The sequence below is a fragment of the Phocoena phocoena genome, chromosome 2, assembly GCF_963924675.1.
Source record: "Phocoena phocoena chromosome 2, mPhoPho1.1, whole genome shotgun sequence".
Taxonomy (NCBI): Eukaryota; Metazoa; Chordata; class Mammalia; order Artiodactyla; family Phocoenidae; genus Phocoena; species Phocoena phocoena.
The window spans coordinates 175,943,757-175,949,206 of NC_089220.1; positions in this window are offsets into that span (position 1 = coordinate 175,943,757).

A 5,450-nucleotide genomic window follows, 5' to 3' on the forward strand; every position below is an offset into this window, starting at 1 on the left:
GAGCCCCAAATCTTATTTAAAGCTTTACTGAAATTCAGTATTTAATGATCTTCCTCAAACCCTTTTGTATTTTACTGTTATTATAATTTAAGAAAAAGAAATACATTTTTCACCAAGCCACATATAGGTATCCCCTACTTTTTTCCAGTTTATCCCAGTATTCTCTAAAAATATTATATTTTTTGAATATGAAGAAGACTGGAAAGCAGTGTCCTGTATTCTATTGATTAGTCTAGAGCCCGTTAAGGTTACATAGGCTGATGCACTGACTGGGTCACCTGCCACTGTTCATCATTTTGGTTCTGTTGAGTAAATGAGCTCTGATTTCCAAACTACAGATGACAAACCTATTATTGTCCCAACCTGCCAGTGGAGAAAGCCCCTTCAAGTACACTGCAACTCAATTTTCAAGTGCATTTTGTTGGGTGCAAACAGCTTCCAGAGCTGTTTTGTAATGTGTTTTAATCAGCCACCTCTGCCTGTGCACACTCCCGCTCCGGTGATTTCTCCTTGGCAAGTTTAAACCTCACTGCTCTAGCATGCTGAGCAGTATTGCTTTTGCAGGCCTGTGTCACAAAGTCTTGACGGAGAAAAATGCAAGTAGCCTGCAAACTTTTTCTTTCTCTTCAATTGTCCTCTCTCTCTGGTAATCCGGGTCACCAGATCCAATCTTTGCTAGACTTTAAAAATGTATTTGAGTAAAATCTCTTAATTCACCCCACCAGATGAAATCTGCTACTGCATAAGCAATGAACAGCCAGAGAGAACCCCGCTGGAGCAGCCATTTCACCAGCTCCCTAAAATGCAACTATATTTGGAAGACCTCTATGTAGGAAGTAAGGCTAATACTTAGTTCCCAGAAGATTAGGTGTGGTTTTCATTACCTCATCAAAGGGGTGGTTCCATGTTTCTATTTTTAAAATTGCTTATAAAGATCATCCTTCGTTGGTCAGAGACAACAGATAGAGGAGAGACGTCTCTCACGTTATGATTAGAGGCAACAACCAGGCCAATCTGGTTCCCAGAGAAAAGGCGAAGGGAGCTGATGCTACAGTTTCAGCCGAGACTGGGATAATCTGCTTTTGAGTCCCGGCCAAATTCCACGGAGTCCGCGGCCAGGCCAGCCGGGCTTCTCCCCGCCTGGGCGCGGGCTGCATCTACCGAGTCAGGGCAGCAGGGTCGGTCCAGGCAGCGCGCCCTCCTGCAAGAGCAGAAGAAGCCCAGTCCCCTGGACCAGGGTCGGGGGGCGGTCCAGCCCTGAGACCACTTGGAAATGGTACTCGCCCCGCGTCATTCATGTCGCTGCACTCTAGTACTTAAAATAATTGGGGGGATGGCTCAGTGTCTCCAATCAGTCGTCACCGTTTAATTTACTAGTTGGGCTCGCTTTTACTGAAGTCTCGGGCGTCTGTCAATCCCCTTGTTATCACCAACGCCGCGGGCCCAGAAGCACAAAGAAGTGATGGGCGTTAAGGTCCTACAGCGAGGGCCTTGCTTCTCATCTCTGCTACCCTCTGTCCGCCGGCAATTCTCAGATGACTTCCTTGGGTGGGAATAACAATTCACTTTCCGTAGGAGAAACGTGGAGAGACTTCGAGCGGCTTCGCTGCAGTCTTGTCCTTGTGTGCGTGTGAGGGTGCGTGGGCCCGAGACGAGCTTGAGGACAGGAAAGGGCCGGACGCGGACTCAGCGAGGACGTTGGAGTCTGGGCTCCACCTGGCACGTCCAACGTCCGGGTCGCCGAGATGGAGAGGGTCGGTGCCTTACAGCGTCTCTCCCTCTCGGGACTGTCTTGCAAAATGTCCTGATACTCAGGAAGTACTGGCAGGGGCGCGGGGCAGGGGGGAGCGCGTGCCGCCTCTCAGTGGGTATCGGCAATGTCCAGCAGAGAGGATTTCGTGGAGAGCGCCGCTGTTTCCCTAGAACTTCCTTCCGGCTTCGCCGCGAGAAAACGCTTTCCACTCGAGAAGGAAAATCGCTCTAGACGCATTTGGACCTTCTTCCCCAGCGGGACAGAGAAACCCAGCCTCGAAGCTGGGGGTTATAGGAGGAGACGGGGCAGATACACTTTGTACCGGGCGGTGCCACCAATAACCAGTTCCGATAAAGGCTGCAAAGAGCTAAACCAGGTTTTGCTGGCGGGGACCCCGGCCCTCGTCCAGCGCCCCGTCACCTCCCACGGCAGCCTCTCCCAAGCCCTTAAACTGGGTCGGTGCTGGGGGCCACGCATCACCGCCCTGCGTGTGTGACCTGGACCGAAACCTGAGCGGGGCGGGCCGCGGTTCCGGGAAGCTCCCTGCGCCTCCTGCAGCGCGGCGGGGGCAGCACGCGGCGCCCCTGTTCGCCACCCTCCCCCCCCCCGCCCCGAGCACACAGACACACCCTCCGGCATGGGGGGCGCGGGAAAGGGCCGGGGAACCCCACAGCAGCGCCGAGGGCGCCGGCACCTTAGGAAATACGAGCTTCCCTCGGCGGCCGGGGGCGGAGGCAGGGTCGCCCTTTCCTGCTCCGCGTCGGGGCGCCCTCTACCCCCCGACTGCCGGGTCCCCAGGTCGGAGGGAGCTCGGGGGTGTTTTTCCAGGCTGTGGGCCGGAGCCGTGCAGCCGGCGGTGGCCCCCGGGAGGCGTGGCGAGACCGACCCCGCTCCCGGCGCGCCCCACCCCCGTCCCACCTCCAGCTCCGCCCAGCGCCCCGAGGGCAAGCGGGGGGAGGCCGGAATTTCCCGTCGCGGGGGCTCGGGTAGCCTTGCAAGCCGGCGGGCTCTTTCTGTTTACGGAGAGAAAGGGGAAATGGAAGAGGCGGGGAGGCGGCGGCTGGAGTCCGCTGCGCCGCCCCTCGGCCGGCCCAGAAGCTGTGAGTCAGGGGCCGACGAGGGCAGCCCGGGTGCGCGGGAGGCGCGGGGCTCACTCGACCGTTCGGGCCCGGACAGCGCGCCAACGCTCCGGGGCCGGTAGCCCTGGTTCCCGCTCCTGCCGACGCCGGACCTGGGGACCCCGGCGCGCCCGGCTCCCGGGGGCCGCCCGCCAGCTGCGCCGCGAGCCGTCGGGGGACGGCGGCGGGGCCGCGCGGAGGCCGCAGGTAAGAGTTCGGGGGCTCGGGGCTGTCGTTCGATCTCAGCCCTGTTGGGTGCCTCGGCGGTTCGCACCCTGAGGCCCGGGGCGCCCCAGCATCCGGGAGGGCTCCGGGGCCCTGGGGGGGGGGGCGTGCCCGTCTCCGGCTGCGGCGCTTCGGGGCTGCGCGCGGGTCGCGGCAGCAGCCGGCGCAGCTGGAAAGCACCTTGCGCAAGGGTCCCACGGGGCGCCGACCGCGACTCCTCCCCTTTCCTCCTCCTTCCCGGATCCCTAGCGCGCGAGCAGGGCAGGTCCTGGCTTCCCGCCACGGGCGCCACCCGCAAGGCTGCGCCCTCCCTGCTCAGACCCGGTGAGTGCGCCCCGTTGGCGCGGGGCCCGGCTGCCGCTGGCCCTGGCGATGGGTGCTCTTCTCATGTGCAAGTCCTTTAACGCTCCCTTCGTCTTAAGGACCGGGGGGAATGGAGGGGAGGGGGTTTAGCAGGGTCGAGAGCCTCCGAGCAACTTCACGCTTGCATCCCGGATCCCATTCTGCGACCAGTAGGGTGGTTATAACAAAACACGAATGCTGGGCATTTGGCCTAAGAAAGAATGTTAAGGGGGAAAATGTTATTTCACAGATGTTTCCCCGTGGAAATGCAGTATCAGGATTCCGAAGTTCTAGTTCTAGGAGGGGAACCACGTTGAAAAGGAAGCGCAGCGTCCAGATCGTCCCAAAAGTTAATGGGGAAGGCCGCGAGCTATCTTTAAGAAAACATTGCAACGTCTGTTTCACTTTTGGAAAGACGTATTTGGGCCCAGAATAAAGGACTGCTGCCGACAAAAACAGGGAAAGAAGCAGTAATACAGTTGCTTTGCGTATCTGTGGCCTGAGTTTTAGGTACTCGCCAAGTAGAAGGTAATTTGAATCGGCAGACGCCCCCAGATCTGATGGATTGAGGTTGGTATGCGGTATTTCTGGCAGACGTCCTATAAGGAAAATTGGATGGTTGAGGCATCTAGAGGTTTTGAAGTGGCTGTGCTTCTAATACAGCTAGAATGTCTTCATTCTCGGTTTCTTTTTAAAAATAAATTTGTTTATTTATTTATTATTTATGTTTGCCTGTGTTGGGTCTTCGTTGCTGCGCGGGCTTTCTCTGGTTGCAGCGAGCAGGGGGTGCTGAGGTGTGCGGGCTTCTCCTTGCTGTGGCTTCTCTTGTGGCGGAGCACTCGCGCTCTAGGTGCAGGGGCTTCAATAGTTGTGGCTTGCAGGCTCAAGAGCTCAGGCTCAGTAGTTGTGGCGCACGGGCTCTAGAGCGCAGGCTCGGTAGTTGTGGCGCATGGGCTCTAGAGCGCAGGCTCAGTGGTTGTGGCGCGCGGGCTCTAGAGCTCAGGCTCAGTGGTTGTGGCGCACAGGCTCAGTGGTTGTGGCACGCGGGCTCTAGAGCGCAGGCTCAGTGGTTGTGGCGCGCGGGCTCTAGAGCTCAGGCTCAGTGGTTGTGGCGCGCAGGCTCAGTGGTTGTGGCACGCGGGCTCTAGAGCGCAGGCTCAGTGGTTGTGGCGCGCGGGCTCTAGAGCTCAGGCTCAGTAGTTGTGGTGCATGGGCTCTAGAGTGCAGGCTCAGTAGTTGTGGTGCGCGGGCTTAGTTGCTTTGCCTCATGTGGGATCTTCCTGGACCAGGGATTGAACCCGAGTGCCCTGCATTGGCAGGCGGATTCTTAACCACTGCACCACCAGGGAAGTCCCAATTCTCGGGCTTTTTGAGAAAAAAATATTATTAGAAGAAGTCTTATTGGAGGTGTGCCCTGAGGGGCAATGTACTATTTTGGCAGAAAAATCTTTTAAATGTGAAGTAACATGAGGTATAATCATCCTTTGTAAGGTAGGAGCCTACACCAGTAATCTTGGCCATTTTCATTCGCACTTGCCAGGGAACGCTCAACTTTTGTTTATGGAGATGGAAGTAGCTAAGAGTTTGCCATTATGTTTAGGAGAGTATTTCCTCTTGGCTTTACTGCCAATTTCAGAAATTATTTGAAGCAGATAATTTTGACTGTATCTGCCCACTTGTCCATTTCTAAAATTGGTATAGTCCCCTCCTGCATTAACAAGTGGGGATTTAATGCAGATTTTTATTGAACACTGTGTGGGGAAGGGTGCTTGCTGCTCAAGTGAAATACAGCTCCCTTCATCATTCACCTTTCTAGACGTCTGTCTACTGGTGGTGAGTAACGCAGAAATCGTTAGCATCTTGTCTGCTTAATTAAGGCCTGAAAACGCTGAGGCTTTTGCCGGCACCTTGAGCGGGCGGTTGTCAGGGTTTTCTGGGGCGCACACGGGTTTGCACGCGGGTTTGCAGGAGTGGAGGTTGGTGTTGCTAGGGGATTAGTGGCACCGAAGACA